This window comes from Harpia harpyja, unplaced genomic scaffold (assembly GCF_026419915.1).
Source record: "Harpia harpyja isolate bHarHar1 unplaced genomic scaffold, bHarHar1 primary haplotype scaffold_39, whole genome shotgun sequence".
Lineage (NCBI taxonomy): Eukaryota > Metazoa > Chordata > Aves > Accipitriformes > Accipitridae > Harpia > Harpia harpyja.
In genome coordinates, this window is record NW_026293320.1 from 699751 (window position 1) to 719578 (window position 19828).

The following is a 19828-nucleotide window of genomic DNA, read 5'->3' on the forward strand; positions in this document are numbered from 1 at the left end:
CAGGTCTACCCCGCCGGCGCCGGCAGGGAGGCCAGGTCTACCCCGCCGGCACCGCCTACGGAGGCCAGGTCTACCCCGCCGGCGCCAGCTAGGGAGGCGATGTCTACCCGGCCTGCGCTGCCTAGAGAGGCCAGGTCTACCCGGCCGGCGCTGCCTAGAGAGGCCAGGTGTACCCCGCTGGCGCCGGCAGAGAGACCATGTCTACCCCGCCGGCGCCGGAAGGGAGGCCAGGTCTACACTCCGGCGACGGCAGGGAGGCCAGGTCTATGCCGCCAGCGCCACGATGGGAGGCCAGGTCTACCTCGCCGGCGCCGGCTAGGGAGGCCAGGATTACCCCACCGGCGCCGGCTAGGGAGTCAATGTCTACACCGCTGACGCTGGCTAGGGAGGCCAGGTCCACGACGCCGGTGCCGGCAGGGAGGCCAGATCTACCCTGCCGGCGCAAGCTAGGGAGTCAATGTCTACGCCGTCGCCGCCGGCTAGGGAGGCAAGGTCTACCCTGCCGGTGCCGGCTTGGTAGGCCACGTCTACGCCGCCTCCGCCACCGGCTTGGGAAGCCAGGTATACGCTGCCGGCGCCGGCTAGGGAGGCCAGGTCTATGCCACCGGCGCTGGCTTGGAAGGCCAGGTCTACACCGCCGGCGCCGGCAGGGAGGCCAGGTCTACGACTCCGGCGCCGGCTACAGAGGTCAGGTCTACTCCGCCAGCGCCGGCTAGGGAGGCCAGGTCTACCCCGCAGCGCCAGCTAGGGAGTCAATGTCTACGCCGTCGCTGCCGGCTAGGGAGGCCAGAGCTACCCCGCCGGCGCAGGCTAGGGAAGCCAGGTGTATCCCACCGGCGCCGGCTAGGGAGGCCAGGTCTACCCAGCCGTTGCCGGCTTGGGAGGCCATGTCTACTATACCGGCGCCGGCTAGAGAGGCCAGGTCTACGCCGCCGGCGCCGGCTTGAGAGCCCAGGTCTACCCCGCCGGCGCTGGCAGGGAGGCCAGATCTTCCCCGCCGGCGCCGGCTATGGAGGCCAGGTCTACCCTTCCGGCGCCGGCAGGGAGGCCAGGTCTAACTCGCCGGCGCCATCTAGGGAGGCCAGGTATACGCCACCGGCGCCGGATAGGGAGGCCAGGTCTACGCCACCGGCGCTGGCTTGGAAGGCCAAGTCTACCATACCGGCACCGGCTAGGGAAGCCAGGTCTACCCCGCCGGCACCGGCAGGTAGGCCAGCTCTACCCCTCCATCGCCGGCTACGGAGGCCAGGTCTACCCTGCCGGCGCCGGCTAAGGAGGCCAGGTCTACCCCGCCGGCGCGGGTTAGGGAGGCCAGGTTTACCCCGCCGGCGCCGGCTTGGGGGCCAGTTCTACCCAGCCTGCACCGGCTACGGAGGCCAGGTCTACACCGCCGGCGCCGGCTAGGGAGGCCAGGTCTAAACCACCGGTGCCGGTTTCGGAGGCCAGGTCTACCATGCCAGCGCCACCTAGGGAGGCCAGGTGTACGCCCCCTGCGCAGCCTTGGGAGGCCAGGTCTACCCCGTCGGCGCCGACTTGGGAGGCCAGGTCTACCCCGCTGGTGCCAGCAGGGAGGCCAGGTCTAACTCGCCGGTGCCGGCTAGGGAGGCCAGGTCTACCCTTCCGGCGCCGGCAGGGAGGCCAGGTCTAACTGGCCGGCGCCGTCTATGGAGGCCAGATATACGCCGCCGGTGCCGGCTAGGGAGGCCAGGTCTACGCCGCCGGCGCCGGAAGGGAGGCCAGGTCTACCCCTCTGGCGCCAGCTAGGGACGCCAGGTCTACCCCGCCGGCACTGCCTACAGAGGCCACGTCTACCCCGCCGGCGCCAGCTATGGAGGCGAAGTCTACCCGGCCTGCGCCGCCTAGAGAGGCCAGGTCTACCCGGCCGGAGCCGCCTATAGAGGCCAGGTGTACCCCGCTGGCGCCGGCAGAGAGGCCAGGTCTACACCGCCGGTGCCGGAAGGGAGGCCAGGTCTACCCCCCGGCGACGGCAGGGAGGCCAGGTCTACGCCGCCAGCACCACCTTGGGAGGCCAGGTCTACCCCACCGGCGCCGGCAGGGAGGCCAGATCTACCCCGCCGGAGCAGGCTAGGGAAGGCAGGTCTACCCCACCGGTGCCGGCTTGGGAGGTCAGGTCTACCCCGCCGGCACCAGCTTTGTAGGCCAGGTCTACCCCGCAGGCGCTGGCACTGAGTCCACGTCTACACCGCCGGTGCCGGCTAGCGAGGAAATGTCTAAGCCGCCAACTCCGGCAAGGGAGGCAATGTCAATTCCGCCGGCGTCGGCTACGGAGGCCAGGACTACCTTGCCAGCGCTGGCTTGGTAGGCAATGTGTACCCCGCTGGGGCCGGCTAGGGAGGCCAGGTCTAACTCGCCGGTGCCGGTTAGGGAGGCCAGGTCTACCCCGCTGGCGTCGGCTAGGGAGGCCAGGTCTACCCCGCAGGCAACGGCAAGGGAGGCAATGTCTACGCCTGGGACGCCGGCTAGGCATCCCATGTCTACGCCGCCGGCGCCGGCAGGGAGGCCAGGTCTACCCCGACGGCGCCGGTAGGGAGGCCAGGTTACCCTACCGGTGCCGGCAGGGAGGCCAGGTGTACCCCGTCGGCGCCTGCTAGGGAGGCCAGGTCCATCCTGCTGGCGCCGGCAGGGAGGCAAGGTATAACTCGCCGGTGCCGGCTGGGGAGACCAGGACTACCTCGACGGCGCATCCTTGGGAGGCCAGGTCTACGCTGCCGACGCCTGCTATGGAGGCCAGGTCTACCCCGCCGGCGCCGGATTGGGATGCCAGGTCTACCACGCTGGCACTGCTAGGGAGGCCAGGTCTACCTTGCCGTACCCGAATAGGGAGGCCAGGTCTATCCCGCCGGCGCAGGTTAGGAAGAAAATGTCTACGCCGCCGGCGCCAGCTAGGGAGGCCAGGTCTACCCCTCCAGCGCAGGCTTGGGAAGCCAGGTCTACCCCGCCGGCGCCAGTTTGGGAAGCCAGGTCTACCATGCCGGCTCTGGCTAGGGAGGCCAGGTCTACGCCGCTGGCGCCGGCTTGGGAGGCCAGGTCTACCCCGCCGGCAGCGGCAGAGAGGTCAGGTCTAACCCCCCGGTGCTGGCAGGGAGGCCAGCTCTACCCCAACCGCGCCGGCAAGGAGGCCATGTCTAACCCGCCGTAGCCGACAGGCAGACCAGGTTTACGCCGCCGACGCCGGCAGTGAAGTCAGGTCTACCCAGCCGGCGCCGCAAGGGATGCCAGGTCTACTCCGCCGGCGCCGGCAGGGAGGCCAGGTCTACGACTCCCGCGCCGGCAGGGAGGCCAGGTCTACCACGCAGGCGCCGGCTGGGACCCAGGTTTACACTGCCCGTGCCGGAATTTAGGCCAGTTCTACCCCTCCCACGCCGGCAGTGAAGCCAGGTCTACCCGGCCCGCGCGGGCAGGTAGTCCAGGTCTAGCCGGCACGCGGCGGCAGAGAGGCCAGGTCTAACCCTCCGGTGCCGGCAGGGAGGCCAAGTCTACCCCGACCGTGCCGGCAAGGAGGCCAGGCCTACCCGGTCCGCGCAGGCAGGGAGGCCAGGTCTACGCTGCCGGCGCCAGCAGGGAGTCCAGGTCTACCCCGCCGGCAGCGGCAGAGAGGTCAGGTCTAACCCTCCGGTGCCGGCAGGGAGGCCAGGTCTACCCCGACCGCGCCAGCAAGGAGGCCAAGTCTACCCGGTCCGCGCCGGCAGGGAGGCCAGGTCTTGCCCGCCAGCGCCGGCAGGGAGCCAAGGTCTACCCAGCCTGTGCCGGCAGGGAGGCCATGTCTACCCCGCCGGCGTTGGCAGGGCGGCCAGGTCTACCCCGCCGGCAGCGGCTGATAGGGCAGGTCTAACCCGCCAGCACAGGCTGGGAGCCCAGGTCTACCCGGTCTGCGCCGGAATTTAGGCCAGGTCTACCCCTCCCGCGCCGGTAGGGAGGCCAGGTCTACCCCGCCGGCGCCGGCAGTAGAGGTCAGGACTACCCCGCCGGCGCCGGCAGTGAGGTCAGGACTACCCCGCCGGCGCCGGCAGTGAGGTCAGGACTACCCCGCCGGCGCTGGCAGGGAGGCCAGGTCTACCCGGCCCACGCCGGCAGGGAGGCCAGGTCTACCCCGCCAGCGCCGGCAGGGAGCCAAGGTCTACCCAGCCTGTGCCGGCAGGGAGGCCACGTCTGCCCCGACCGTGCCAGCAAGGAGGCCAAGTCTACCCGGTCCGCGCCGGCAGGGAGGCCAGGTCTTGCCCGCCAGCGCCGGCAGGGAGCCAAGGTCTACCCAGCCTGTGCCGGCAGGGAGGCCATGTCTACCCCGCCGGCGTTGGCAGGGCGGCCAGGTCTACCCCGCCGGCAGCGGCTGATAGGGCAGGTCTAACCCGCCAGCACAGGCTGGGAGCCCAGGTCTACCCGGTCTGCGCCGGAATTTAGGCCAGGTCTACCCCTCCCGCGCCGGTAGGGAGGCCAGGTCTACCCCGCCGGCGCCGGCAGTAGAGGTCAGGACTACCCCGCCGGCGCCGGCAGTGAGGTCAGGACTACCCCGCCGGCGCCGGCAGTGAGGTCAGGACTACCCCGCCGGCGCTGGCAGGGAGGCCAGGTCTACCCGGCCCACGCCGGCAGGGAGGCCAGGTCTACCCCGCCAGCGCCGGCAGGGAGCCAAGGTCTACCCAGCCTGTGCCGGCAGGGAGGCCACGTCTACCCCGACCGTGCCAGCAAGGAGGCCAGGTCTAACCCGCCGTAGCCGACAGGCAAGCCAGGTCTACCCCGCCGGCGCCGGCAGTGAGGTCAGGACTACCCCCCGGCACCGGTAGTGAGGTCAGGTCTACCTAGCCGGCGCCGCAAGGGATGCCAGGTCTACTCCGCCGGCGCCGGCAGGGAGCCAAGGTCTACCCAGCCTGTGCCGGCAGGGAGGCCATGTCTACCCCGCCGGCGTTGGCAGGGCGGCCAGGTCTACCCCGCCGGCAGCGGCTGATAGGGCAGGTCTAACCCGCCAGCGCCGGCTGGGAGCCAAGGTCTACCCGGCCTGCGCCGGAATGTAGGCCAGGTCTACCCCTCCTGCGCTGGTAGGGAGGCCAGGTCTACCCCGACCGTGCCGGCAAGGAGGCCAGGTCTACCCCGCCGTAGCCGGCAGTGAGGTCAGGACTACCCCGCCGGCGCCGGCAGTGAGGTCAGGTCTACCCAGCCGGCGCCGCAAGGGATGCCAGGTCTACCCCGCCGGCGCCGGCAGTGAGGTCAGGTCTACCCTGCCAGCGCCGCAAGAGATGCCAGATCTACCCCGCCGGCGCTGGCAGAGAGGCCAGGTCTACCATGCCCGCGCCGGCAGGGAGGCCATGTCTACCCCGCCGGCGCTGGCAGGGCGGCCAGGTCTACCCCGCCGGCAGCGGCAGAGAGGTCAGGTCTAACCCTCCGGTGCCGGCAGGGAGGCCAGGTCTACCCCAACCGCGCCAGCAAGGAGGCCATGTCTAACCCGCCGTGGCTTGTAGTGAGGTCAGGTCTACCCAGCCGGCGCTGGCAGGGATGCCAGGTCTACCCCGCCGGCGCCGGCAGGGAGGCCAGGTCTACCACGCCCGCGCCGGCAAGGAGGCCATGTCTAACCCGCCGTAGCCGACAGGCAGGCCAGGTCTACCCCGCCGGCAATGGCAGGGTGGCAAGGTCTATGCCGCCGGCAGCAGCAGAGAGTCCAGGTGTACCACGCAGGCGCCGGCAGGGAGCCCAGGTCTAGCCTGCCCGTGCCAGAATTTAGGCCAGCTCTACCCCTCCCATGCCGGCAGTGAGGCCAGGTCTACCCGGCCCGCGTGGGCAGGGAGTCCAGGTCTAGCCGGCGCGCGGCGGCAGAGAGGCCTGGTCTAACCCTCTGGTGCCGGCAGGGAGGCAAGGTCTACCCCGACCGCACCAGCAAGGATGCCAGGTCTACCCGGTCCGCGCCGGCAGGGAGGCCAGGTCTAACCCGCCGTAGCCGACAGGCAGGCAAGGTCTACCCCGCCGGCGCTGGCAGTGAGGCCAGGTCTTGCCCGCCAGTGCCGGCAGGGGGCCAAGGTCTACCCAGCCTGTGCCGGCAGGGAGGCCACGTCTACCCCGCCGGCGTTGGCAGGGCGGCCAGGTCTACCCCGCCGGCAGCGGCTGATAGGGCAGGTCTAACCCGCCAGCGCCGGCTGGGAGCCCAGGTCTACCCTGCCCGTGCCGGAATTTAGGCCAGCTCTACCCCTCCCACGCCGGCAGTGAGGCCAGGTCTAACCCTCCGGTGCCGGCAGGGAGGAGAGGTCTACCCCGACCGCGCTGGCAAGGAGGCCAGGTCTACCCGGTCCGCGCCGGCAGGGAGGCCAGCTCTATGCTGCCGGCGCTGGCAGGGAGGCCAGGTCTACCTGGCCCACGCCGGCAGGGAGGCCAGGTCTACCCCTCCAGCGCCGGCAGGGAGCCAAGCTCTACCCAGCCTGTGCCGGCAGGGAGGCCACGTCTACCCCGCCGGCGTTGTCAGGGCGGCCAGGTCTACCCCGCCGGCAGCGGCTGATAGGGCAGGTCTAACCTGCCAGCGCCGCCTGGGAGCCCAGGTCTACCTGGGCTGCGCCGGAATTTAGGCCAGGTCTACCCCTCCCGCGCCGGTAGGGAGGCCAGGTCTACCCCGACCGCGCCAGCAAGGAGGCCAGGTCTAACCCGCCGTAGCCGACAGGCAAGCCAGGTCTACCCCGCCGGCGCCGGCAGTGAGGTCAGGACTACCCCGCCGGCGCCGGCACGGAGGTCAGGTCTACCTAGCCGGCGCCGCAAGGGATGCCAGGTCTACCCCGCCGGCGCCGGCAGTGAGGTCAGGTCTACCCCACCAGTGCCGCAAGGGATGCCAGGTCTACCCCGCCGCCGCCGGCAGGGAGGCCACGTCTACCCTGCCGGCGCTGGCAGGGCGGCCAGGTCTACCCCGCCGGCAGCGGCAGAGAAGCCAGGTCTACCACGCAGGCGCCGGCTGGGAGCCCAGGTCTACTCTACCCTTGCCGGAATTTAAGCCAGCTCTACCCCTCCCACGCCGGCAGAGAAGCCAGGTCTACCCGGCTCGCGCGGGCAGGGAGTCCAGGTCTAGCCGGCGCGCGGCGGCAGAGAGGCCAGGTCTATGCCTCCGGTGCCGACAGGGAGGCCACGTCTACCCCGCCCGCGACAGCAAGGAGGCCAGGTCTACCCGGTCTGCGCCGGCAGGGAGGCCAAGTCTACGCTGCCGGCGCCGGCAGGGAGGCCAGGTCTACCTGGCCCACACCGGCAGTGAGGCCAGGTCTTGCCCGCCAGCGCCGGCAGGGAGCCAAGGTCTACCCAGCCTGTGCGGGAAGGGAGGCCACGTCAACCCCGCTGGCGTTGGCAGGGCGGTCAGGTCTACCCCGCCGGCAGCGGCTAATAGGGCAGGTCTAAGCCGCCAGCGCCGGCTGGGAGCCCAGGTCTACCCGGCCTGCGCCGGAATTTAGGCCAGGTCTACCCCTCCCGCGCCGGTAGGGAGGCCAGGTCTACCCCGACCGCGCCGGCAAGGAGGCCAGGTCTAACCCGCCGTAGCCGACAGGCAAGCCAGGTCTACCCCGCCGGCGTCGGCAGTGAGGTCAGGTCTACCCCTCCCGCGCTGGCAGTGAGGCCAGGTCTACCTGGCCCGCGCCGGCGGTGTGGCCAGGTATAGCCGGCGCGCGGCAGCAGAGAGGCCAGGTCTAACCCTCCGGTGCCAGCAGGGAGGCCAGGTCTACCCGGTCCGCGCCGGCAGGGAGGCCATGTCTACGCTGCCGGCGCCGGCAGGGAGGCCAGGTCTACCCTGCCAGCGCCGGCAGAGTGGCAAGGTTTACCCCGCCAGCAGCGGCAGAGAGGCCAGGTCTACCCCGCAGGCACCGGCAGGGAGCCCAGGTCTACCTTGCCCGTGCCGGAATTTAGGCCAGCTTTACCCCTCCCACGCCGGCAGAGAAGCCATGTCTACCCGCCCCACGCGCGCAGGGAGTCCAGGTCAAGCCGGCGCGCGGCGGCAGAGAGGCCAGGTCTAACCCTCCGGTGCCGGCAGGGAGGCCAGGTCTTGCCCACCACGCCGGCAGGGAGCCAAGGTCTACCCAGCCTGTGCCGGCAGGGAGGCCACGTCTACCCCGCCGGCGTTGGCAGGGCGGCCAGATCTACCCCGCCGGCAGTGGCTGATAGGGCAGGTCTAACCCGCCAGCGCCGGCTGGGAGCCCAGCTCTACCCGGCCTGCGCCGGAATTTAGGCCAGGTCTACCCCGACCGCGCTGGTAGGGAGGCCAGGTCTACCCCGACCGCGCCGGCAAGGATGCCAGGTCTAACCCGCCGTAGCCGACAGGCAGGCCAGGTCTACCCCGCTGGCGTCGGCAGTGAGGTCAGGTCTACCCCGCCAGCGCCGGCATTGAGGTCAGGTCTACCCCGCCAGCGCCGGCAGTGAGGTCAGGTCTACCCAGCCGGCGCCGCAAGGGATGCCAGGTCTGCGCCGCAAGGGATGCCAGGTCTACCCCGCCGGCGCCGGCAGGGAGGCCAGATCTACCACGCCCGCGCCGGCAAGGATGCCAGGTCTAAACCGCCGTAGCCGACAGGCAGGCCAGGTCTACCCCTTTCTCTTTTGAAATCTAACCTTTTCAAGGATTGGTCTTTCAGTTATCAAGATGGGAAAGGTAGGGAGTTTCCAAAAGCAAATCTTCTTGGCTTCTTAAAGGAAAATATAAGCCAATGATAATCAGCTAAAAGTACAGTACTACACATTCTTTAAGATCTTTATCTACTATAGTCACACACAATAACTTTATATTCCTAAGATTTTAGCTGTAATCAGATTTGATTTTTTTAAAATGTAACACTGGCTCTGGCAGGGTGGCCAGGTCTACCCCACAGGCACCGGCAGAGAGGCCAGGTCTATCACGTCAGCGACGGCAGGGAGGCCAGGTCTACCCGGCCCGCGCCGGAATTTAGGCCAGTTCTACCCCACCGCCCCCGGCAGGGAGGCCAGGTCTACCCTGCCGGCACCGGCAGAGATGCCAGGTCTACCCCGCCGGCACCACCAGGGAGGTCAGGTTTACCCTGCCGGTGCAGGCAGGGAGGCCATTTCTACCCCTCCCACGCCGGCAGGGAGGCCAGGTCTACCCCGCGGCACCACCAGGGAGGTCAGGTCTACCCAGCCGGCCCCGCCAGCGAGGCCAGGTCTACCCCGCCGGCACTGCAAGAGATGCCAGGTCTACCCCACCAGCGCCGGCAGGGAGGCCAGGTCTACCCTGCCTGTGCCGGCAGGGAGGCCACGTCTACCCCGCCGGCGCTGGCAGGGCGGCCAGGTCTACCCCGCCGACACCGGCAGAGAGGCCAGGTCTACGCTGCCGGCGCCGGCAGGGAGGCCAGGTCTACCCCTCCCGCGCCGGCAGGGAGGCCGGGTCCACCCCGCCAGCTCCACTAGGGAGGCCATGTATACCCCGCCGGCGCCGGCAGGGAGACCAGGTCTACCCGGCTCGGCAGCAGGGAGGCCAGGTCTACCAGGGCTGAGCGGCAGGGAGGCCAAGTGTACTCGGCCCGCAGCGGCAGGGAGGCTAGTTCTACCCCGTTGGCGCCGGCAGGGAGGCCAGGTCTACCCTGCTGGCGACGGCAGGGAGGCCAGGTCTACCCATCCAGAGAGGGTAGGGAGGCCATGTCTACCCTGGTCACGAAAAGGGAGGCCAGGTCTACCCCGCCCGCGAGGGTACGGAGACCAGGTTTATACCGCCTGCGCTGGCAGGGAGGCCAGGTCTGTTGACGCGGAAGTCACGGACACTGCACACAATCACTATGATCAAGCAGATGCCACTTTATTGCCAAGATAGCTCGATGTATATGTTCATTCTAGTTTCTGTTCACGCATAAGCAAATTAGAGATTGGTTAGCATGAGCTGTCCACGCGCCTAGTTACACCTAATGATTGGTTATATCAACACTGTACACGCGCATAAACATAAGGTATAATTGGTTGTATTAACTAAAACATGTGAAACTTGTCTCAGTCTAATTGGTCAAGATAAGCTGTGGAATTGAGGTTCTTTGTGCCAAGTTCCCTTTATCGTGGAATGCGCACCTGTGTTCTTCTAATTGGCATCTTTCTTTTTTTGTCTTCTTGTTTATTCTGTTCAAAGCCTTCTAAAGGCGTCTGGAATGCTCTTACTACCGTTAGCTAAAAATGTGTCCACAAGCAAAGCGTCCTTGAAGCCTGCTGCCTACAAAACATGCTTGGCTCACAAATTGATCAATTACATCGAGTCTGGATTGTTCACTATGTGCCCATTACTTTCCAAGTATCCCACACAGACCAGCCTCCCAGCTGCCGCGGGAAGGGTAGACCTGGCCTGCGTGATAGCGCCAGCGGGGTAGACCTGGCCTCCCTGCCAGCGCGAGTGGGGTAGACCGGGCCTCGCTGCCGGGGCAGGCCGGGTAGACAGGCCTCCCTGCCGGCGCGGGAGGGGTAGACCGTCCTCCCTGCTGCTGCGAGAGGGGTAGACATGTCCTCCCTGCTGGCGCCAGCGGGGTAGACCTGGCCTCCCTGCCGGCGCCAGCGGGGTAGACCTGGCCTCCCTGCCGGCGCCGTCGGGGTAGGACTGGCCTCCCTGCCGGCGCCAGCGGGGTAGACCTGGCTTCCCTGCCTGACGCGGCAGGGTAGAACTGGCTTCCCTGACGATGCGGGCCAGGTAGACAGGCGTCCGTGCCGGCGCCGGCGCGCTAGACCTGGCCTCCCTGCCGGCACCAGTGGGGTAGACCTCCTTCCCTGCCGGCGCCGGCGGGGTAGAACTGGCTTACATGCCGGACGCGGCAGGGTAGAACTGGCTTCCCTGCCGATGTGGGCCGGGTAGACAGGCGACCCTGCCGGCGCCGGCGCGCTAGACCTGGCCTCCCTGCCGGCGACGGTAGGGTAGACATGGCCTCCCTACCGTCGCTGACGGGGTAGACATGGCCTCCCTACCTGCACCAGCGGGGTAGAACAGGCTTCCCTGCCCTCGCGTGCGGGGTATACCTGGCCTCCCTACCCATGCGGGTGGGGTAGACATGGCCTCCTTGACTGCGCGGGCGGGGTAGACCTGCCCTCCCTGCACACACGGGCGGGGTAGACCTGACCTCCCTGCCGGTGCCTGCGGGGTAGACCTGGCCTCCATACCCACGCGGGTGGGGTAGACCTGGCCTCCCTACCCGCGTGGGCGGGGTAGACCTGGCCTCCCTACCAACGCGGGTGGGGTCGACATGGCCTCCCCGTCCGCGCAGGTGGGGTAGACCTGTACTTCCTGCCCGCGCGGGCCGGGTAGACCTGGCCTCCATACCAGCGCGGGCGGGGTAGACCTGGCCTCTCTAGAGGCGTGGGGGAGGTAGACATGGCTTCCCTACCCGCACAGGCGCGGTAGACCTGGCGTCCCTGCCGGTGCCCGCAGGGTAGACCTGGCCACCCTACCGGCGCTGGCAGTGTAGACCTGGCCTCCCTACACTGGCGGGCGGGGTAGACCTGTCCTCCCTACCCGCATGGGCGGGGTAGACCTGGCTTCCCTACCCGCACGGGCGGGGTAGACCTGGCCTTACTACCGGCACGGGAGAGGTAGACCTGGATTCCCATCCCACACGGGTGGGGTAGACCTGGCCCCCCTGCCGGCGCCGTCAGGGTAGACATGGCCTCCCTAACCGCGCGGGCGGGGTAGACCTGGCCTCCCTACGGGCTCTGGCGGGGTAGACCTGGCCTCCCTACCTGCATGGGTGGGAAACACCTTGCCTCCCTACCTGCGCGGGCAGGGTAGACCTGGCCTCACTACCGGCACGTGAGAGGTAGACTTGGCCTCCCTACCCGAGCTGGGGGGTAGACCTGGCCTCACTGTCCACGCAGGTGGGGTAGTCCTGGCCTCCATACCCGCGCGGGCAGATTAGACCTCGCCTCCCTGCCCGCGCTGGCGGGTAGACCTGGCCTCCCTGCCCACGTGGGCGGGGTAGACCTGTCCTACTTACCCTCTCAAGCAGGTTAGACCTGGCGTCCCTGCCGGACCCCGTGGGGTAGACCTGGTATCCCTGCCGGCGCCGGTGGGGTAGATCTGGCCTCCCTGTCTGCGCGTTCGAGGTAGACCTGGCCTCCCTACCCACGCGGGAGGGGTAGACCTGTCCTCCATACCCGTGCTGGCGGGGTAGATCTTGCCTCCCTTCCTAGAACAGTTGGGGTAGACCTGGCCTCCCTACCCGCACGGGTGGGGCAGACCTGGCCTCCCTACCCCCGCGGGCGATGTAGACCTGGCCTGCCTATGGGCTCTGGCCGGGTTGACTGGCCTCCCTACCCGCGCGGGTGGGGTAGACATTGCCTCCCTGTCCGCGCGGGCGGGGTAGACCTGGCCCCCCTACCCGCGCGGGATTTGTAGACCTGCCCTCCGTACCCACGTGGGCGGGGTAGACCTGGCCTCCCTACCCACGTGGGTGGGGTAGACCTGGCCTTCCTGTCCACACGGGATGGTTAGACCTTGCCTCCCTACCTGCGTGAGCGCAGTAGACCTGGCCTCACTACCAGAATGGGAGAGGTAGACTTGGCCTCCCTACCGGAGCAGGGGGGTAGACCTCGCCTCCCTGCCGGTGCCGGCTGGGTAGAACTGCCCTCCCTACCCACGCGGGCGGTGTAGAACTGCCCTCCCTACCCCTTTGGGCAGGGTAGACCTGGCCTCACTAGGGGCATGGGAGAGGTAGACTTGACCTCCCTACCCACGCGGGCGAGGTAGACCTGGCCTCACGATCCGCGTGGGCGGGGTACATCTGGCCTCCCTACCCGTGTGGGCACGGTAGACCTGGCCTCTGTACCCGCGCGGAAGGGGTAGACCTGGCATCCCTGCTGGCAGTGGTGTTATAGACCTGACCTCCCTACCCGCGTGGGCGGGGTACACCTGGCCTCCTTACCCGCGCTGGCAGGGTACACCTGCCCTCCATACCCACGTGGGCGGGGTAGACATGGCCTCCCTGCCCGCTCGGGTGGGGTAGACCTGCCCTGCCTACCAGCGTGGGCGGGATAGACCTGGCCTCACTACCTGCACGGGAGAGGTAGACTAGATCTCCCTACCCGGGCGGGCGGGGTAGACCTGGCTTCCGTACCCACGTGGGCGGGGTAGACTTGCCCTCCCTGCCCGGGCAGGCGAGGTAGACGTGGCCTCCCTACCAACGCAGACGGGGTAGACCTGGCCTCCCTACAGCTCTGGCGGGGTAGAGCTGGCCTCCCTACCCACGCGAGCGAAGTAGACCTGGCCTCACTACGGGCACAGAGAGGTAGACTTGGCCTCCCTACCCGAGTGGGGGGTAGACCTGGCCTCCCTGTCCGTGCAAGAGGGGTAGACCTGAGCTCACTACCCGTGTGGGCGGGGTAGACCTGGCCTCCCAACCCACGTGGGCGGGGTTGACCTGGCCTCCCTGCCCGCTCGGGTCGGGTAGACCTGGCCTGCCTACCAGCGTGGGCGGGGTAAACCTGGCCTACCTACCCGCGCGGGCTGCGTAGACCTGGCTGCCCTACCCACGTGGGCGGGGTAGACCTGGCATCACTACCGGCACAGGAGGGATAGACCTGGTTTCCCTACCCACATGGGCGGGGTAGACCTGGCCCACCTGTTGGTGCCGGCGGGGTAGACCTGGCTTCCCTACACGCGCGGGCAGGGTAGACCTGGACTCCCTACCTGCGCCGGCGGGGTAGACCTGGCCTCACTACCAGCGCGGGCGAGGTAGACCTCGCATCCCTGCCGGCGCCGGCGGGGTAGACCTTACCCCCCTGCCGGCTCCGGCACGGTAGACCTGACCTCCCTGCCGGCGCCGATGGGGTAGACCTGGCCTCCCTACCCATGCGGGCGTGGTAGACCTGGTCTCCACACCCACGCTGTCGTGGTAGAGCTGGACTCCCTACCGGCGCAGGCGACGTAGAACTGGCTCCCCTACACGCGCAGGTGGGGTACACCTGGCCTCCCTACCTGCGCCGGCGGGGTAGACCTCGCGTCACTACCGGCACGGGAGAGGTAGACCTGGCTTCCCTACCCGAGCGGGCGGGGTAGACCTGGTCGCCCTGCAGGCGCCGGCGGGGTAGAATTGGCGTCCCTACCCACATGGGATGGGTAGACCATGCCTCCCTACCCACACGGGTGTGGTAAACCTGGCCTCCATACCTGCATGGGTGGGGTAGACCTCACCTTCTTGCCGGTGCCTTCGGGGTTGACCTGGCCTCCCTACCCACACGGGAGAGGTAGACCATGCCTCCCTGCCCACGCACTTAGGGTAGACATGGCCTCCATACGAGCACGGGCGGGGTAGACCTGGCCACCTTGCCGGCGCCGGTGGGATAGACCTGGCCTCCCTACCCAGTGGGGTATACCTGGCCTCCCCGCTGGCGCGGGCGGGTTAGACCTGGCCTTCCTACCCGCCTGTGCGAGGTAGACCTGGCCACCCTGCCAGCGAACAGCGGGGTAGACCTGGCCTCCCAACCTGCGATGGCGGGGTCGACCTGGTCTCCCTGCCGGCCCCGGCGGGGTTGACCTGGCCTTCTTACCCGTGCGGGCGGAGTAGAGCTGGCCTTCTTACCCGCGCGGGCGGAGTAGTCCTGGCCTCCTTGCCGGAAGAGTTGGCTTAGATCTGGTCTTCCTACCCACACGGACAGGGTAGACCTGGCCTCACTTTGGTTCCGGCGGGGTAGAGCTGGCCACCCTGCCGGTGCCGGAGGTGTAGATCTGGCCTCCTTGACGGCGCAGATGGGGTAGACTTGGTTTCCCTACCCGCGCGGGCGGGGTAGAGCTGACCTCCATTTTGGCGCCGGCGGGGTAGACCTGGCATTCCTGCCCATGCGCGCAGGGTACAACTGGCCTCCCTACCCGCGTGGTCGAGGTAGACCTGGCCTCCATACCCGCACGGGCGGGGTAGACCTGGCCTCCCTATCCGCGTGGGCGGGGTAGACCTGGCCTTCCTTCCGGAGCGCGCAGTGTTCACCTGGCCTCCCTTCCCGCCCGGGCAGGGTAGATTTGGCCTCCCTGCCTGCGCGGGCGGCGTAGACCTTGCCTCCACACCCGCACGGGGGAGGTAGACCTGGCTTCCCTGCCAGCACCGACGGGGTAGACCAGGCCTCCCTACCCGTGCGGGCTGGATAGACCTTGCATCCCTACCCATGCAGGAGGGGTAGACCATGCCTCCCTACCCAAGCGGGTGTGGTAGACCTGGCCTCCATACCCGCATGGGCAGGGTAGACCTCGCCTCCTTGCCGGTGCCTTCGGGGTAGACCTGGCCTCCTTAAACGCGTGGGCATTGTAGACCTGGCCTCACTATACCTCGCGGGTGCTGTAGACCTGTCCTCCATGACGGCATCGGTGGGATAGACCTTGCCTCCCTATCCACGCAGGCAGGGTCGACCTGTCCTCTCTAGCTGCGCAGGCGGGGTAGACCAGGCCACCCTAACTGTGAGGGCTTGGTAGACCACGCCTCCCTACCCGCGCGGGTGGGGTAGACCTGGCCTCCCTGCCAGCAAGGGAGTCTTAGACCTGGCCGTCTTGCTCGCAAGGGCTGGGTACAACTGGCCTCCCTACCCACGCGGGCGGGTCAGTCCTGGGCTCCCTACCTGCATTGGTGGGGTAGACCTCTCCTCCCTGCCGACAAGTGTGGGGTAGACCTTGCCTCCCTGATGGCAATGGCGGGGTAGGTCTGGCCTTTCTGCCTGCGCTGGGAGGGTAGACCTGGTCTACCTGTGGGAAGGGTGGTGTAGACCTGGCCTCTCTTCCCGCATGGACTGGGTAGACCTGGCCACCCTGCCAGCGCCAGTGGGGTGGACCTGGCTTCCCTACCGATAAGGACGGGGTAGATCTGGCCTCTTTCCTGTCGCTGGTGGGGTAGACCTTGCCTCCCTACCCGCGCAGGTGGGGTAGACCTGACCTCCCTGCTGGCAATGCCGGGTTAGACCTGGTCTCCATGCCGGCCCCAGTGGGGTATACCTGGCCTCCCTACCACCGAGGGCGGGTAGACATGGCCTCCCTGCCGGCACAGGTGGGGTAAAACTGGCCTCCTTCTGGTGCCACTGGAGTAGACCTGGACTGCCCTGCCAGCAAGAGCGGGGTAGACCTGGCCTGCCCTGCCAGCAAGAGAGGGGTAGACTTGGCCTCCCTACTGGCAAGGGCTGTGTAGAACCGGCCTCCCTACCTTCGCGGGCTGAGTAGACCTGGCCTCCCTACCCGTGCATGCGGGGTAGACCTGGCCGCCTTGCCGGCAAAGGCGGGGTAGACCAAGCCTCCTTACCCTCGCGGGCGGGTCACGCATGGCCTCCCTACCCGCATGGGCTGGGTAGACCTGACCTCCCTAACCGCGCAGGTGGGGTAGACCTGGCCTCCCTGTTGGTAAGGGCAGGGTCGACCTGGCCTCCCTGCTGGCAATGGCAGGTAGAACTCGCATCCCTGTCAGCAAGGGCAGGGTAGATCTGGTCTCTCTGCCCGCGCTCGGAGGGTAGACCTGGCCTCTCTGCCGGCGCCAGTGGGCCAGACCCGCCCTCCCTACTTGATGCTCTTGGCTCGCCCTGCTATCCCTACTTGATTCTCCGGGTTAGGCCTGGCATCCGTTCCTTGACCCTGCACAATAGTACCGTTACCCCTACTGGTACTCCAGAGTAATATGGGTACCCCTACTGGTACTCCAGGGTACACCTCCTGTCCCTATGGACGTGCAGGGGTTAACCCGCTGTCCCTACCTAACCCTCTGTGGCAGGCCTGGCGTCCCTACCTGATGCTCTGGGGTAGGCCTGGATCCCTACCTGATCCTGCGCAGTCGTACCGGTACCCCTACTGGTACTCCGGGGTACACCTGCTGTCCCTACAGGCTCGCGGGGGAAGATCCAACCTCCCCACCTGAACCTCTGGGGTTGGACTGTTATCCCTACCTGATGCTCCGGGGTAGGCCTGGCGTCCCTAACCATTCCAGGGTAGACCTGACCTCCCTACTTGCAAGGGCGGGGTTGACCTGTTCTCTGTACCGATGTGGGCTGGGTAGACCTGGCCTCCCTACCTTGACGTGCAGAAACAGACTCCACAATCAGTGAGACTGTAAAGTAGGTATGTTCATTCAGCACTGGGCAGCACGGGGGGTAGTCCCACCAAAGTCGTGCACGCCCGACTCGGCAGTTCGTCTCAAGTTTATACAGTCAAGTGTTACATATTCACAATACACCTATACATATGCATGACCTATCCCCGCTTCATATTAAAATTCGCTCCGAGAGGTCATTTCCATAGTCTCCTCTCAACTGCGCTTGTGCACTGCCTCTTTATGGTGTTCATCTGGTGGTCGCAGAGATGAAGATAGATGACTCCGTCACCCCTAGTAACCTCTTTTCTTGCACAGGCTCAGTGGTTTCTTGGTATTCACCCAAGCCGCAAGACCAGTCTTAGCTGGCTCTTGGGGCCTGCTCCTGCTTCTTATCAGGAACTGTCTCTACCTCATTGGCTAGTTCTTGGGGCCAGCTCTTCTTATCAAAGACTGTCTCTGGCTCAGCTAATTTCAACAATGTAAGCGCTAAACATCATCTCTCATCCCCCTTTATTATGTCTATTGAGATTCTTTTGACTCGCCTTGTCTCACAGTCATCCTCGAGGTAGCAAAGTGAAAGCGCAGGGCAGCTGGGAACAAGACAAATGGACACCGCAGCTCTCTTGACCGTGCTGAGCCACAGAGCACTGAGCCCTTTTGCCTGTTTTGTCTTAAGACTCCACACTTTCAGTCACAAAAATGAGGATTTCTACCCCTAAAAACAGTACTCGCCAGCTGTGATGCTGGAAATTAAAAAAAAAACCAAAACAAAAACAGAGAAAAAATTATCATAAAGACATGCTAAGCCTCTCTTCTGCAGCTCACATTCTTGCAAGTCCCAAGTGCAAATATTGAACTTTTCCATTAAAGTTGGTTTACATCTGACGTTGGTTGCTGTCATAATCCAGCAGGGCAGAGCTGACTCCTTGGCAGTGTACAGGCAGAGGTCCTGCTCCTCAAAGCACACTCAGCCAGCACAAAGCAAAGAAAGGAAATGCGCTGGAATTCATGTGGGGGTGGATTTCTAGGAAGAAGGGCGTGGCTTTGCTCAGAGAAGTCTGTTGTAATTTTCCCCTGTCTTTTCCTTCTTAGGACAGCGCCCCCATTTCAAGAACCAGCAAATGTCCAATGGCAGCTCCATGAGCGAGTTCTTCTTGGCATTTGCAGATACACGGGAGCTGCAGCTCTTGCACTTCTGGCTCTTCCTGGGCATCTACCTGGCTGCCCTCCTGGCCAACGGCCTCATCATCACTGCCGTAACCTGTGACCACCGCCTCCACACCCCCATGTACTTCTTCCTCCTCAACCTCGCCCTCCTCGACCTGGGCTCCATCTCCACCACTGTCCCCAAATCCATGGCCAACTCGCTCTGGGACACCAGGGCCATCTCCTACCAAGGATGTGCTTCTCAGGTTTTTTTCTTTTTTATTCTGATGTCAGCAGAGTTTTATCTTCTGACTGTCATGGCCTATGACCACTACGTTGCCATCTGCAAACCCCTGCACTACGGAACCCTCCTGGGCAGCAGAGCTTGTGTCCACATGGCAGCAGCTGCCTGGGGCTGTGGGTTTCTCAACGCTGTGCTGCACACGGCCAACACATTTTCACTACGATTCTGCAATGGCAATGCTGTGGACCAGTTCTTCTGTGAAGTTCCCCAGATCCTCAAGCTCTCCTGTTCTGATGCCTACCTCAGGGAGGCTGGGCTTATTGTGGTTAGTGTCTGTGTGGCATTTGGGTGTTTTGTTATCATTGTGCTGTCTTACGTGCACATCTTCAGGGCCATGCTGAGGATCCCCTCTGAGCAGGGGCGGCACAAAGCCTTTTCCATGTGCCTCCTTCACCTGGCCGTGGTCTTCCTGTTTATCAGTACGGGCATGTTTACCTACCTGAAGCCCCTCTCCATCTCCTCCCCACGCCAGGACCTATGCTGGCAGTTCTGTATTCGGTGGTGCCTCCAGCAGTGAACCCTCTCATCTACAGCATGAGGAACCAGAAGCTCAAGGATGCAGTTCAGAAACTGATGACCAGAAGTTTTTTTAGTAGCAATATACTGCCCATCTGCTTCTACATATCACTCATAACGTAATTCATTACAGGCCCAACCTATCATTTATATGTTTTGTAGTTGTTGATGTTAGTGTTGATTTATTTTTTTTATTTTGTTTTTTTCAATTCTGATAATGTTGTCCATGCTTGCATTGTACAGATGAGTTGTAAGCGTGCAAATCACAGGCGTGTGTGGAGACGAACCTGAGTGAGCACAAATGCCATCAGCTATTCCTGGGGATGCCATGAATGTCAGTGTCCTGAAGTCACTTCGCTTTGAGAGTAACGTCCCCTGGGAAACCAACAGAATGCAGCGCTGGGATGTGCTTCCTTGACCTGAGGTCCCCGTGTCCATTCCTCATGCCTTGGGGCATCTCCGATGAGTGCAGAGCAGGGCAATACACCGCAGGGCTGAGGCACCTGCCAGCCTCTGGGAGTGTCAAGAGGAGGCCAGAGAGACACTATGACTGCTGCAATGCACCGCCTGTGCGTGTGCAAGCGTAGGACCCGTGTCTCTGAACACCCTGTGTGTATGAAGAGTGCATGAGGACAGCTCAGCTGTGGACACCTCACAGAGCCCTGACATTTCTGTCTGTGACTATGGAGTGATTGCTGGAGGTGACTTACTGATATGTGTCCCCCCCTTAAGGGAAGGTAAACCTCCAGGGTGGAATGCGGTGGATATGCAAGAGATCTGTTCCATAATAATTCCCTCAGCAACATAACCTGCAAGCTTAGATGTTAGCAACACCAGGGGAGCTTGGTATGCTGACTCTAAGAGAAACAACACG

The 19828-nt window shown here is 65.3% G+C and overlaps 1 pseudogene; it reads left to right on the forward strand.

Moving 5' to 3' along the window:
• Nucleotides 1-18109: 18109 nt before the first annotated feature.
• Nucleotides 18110-19077, forward strand: LOC128138331 (olfactory receptor 14A16-like; annotated as a pseudogene).
• The last annotated feature ends 751 nt before the right edge of the window (nt 19078-19828 follow it).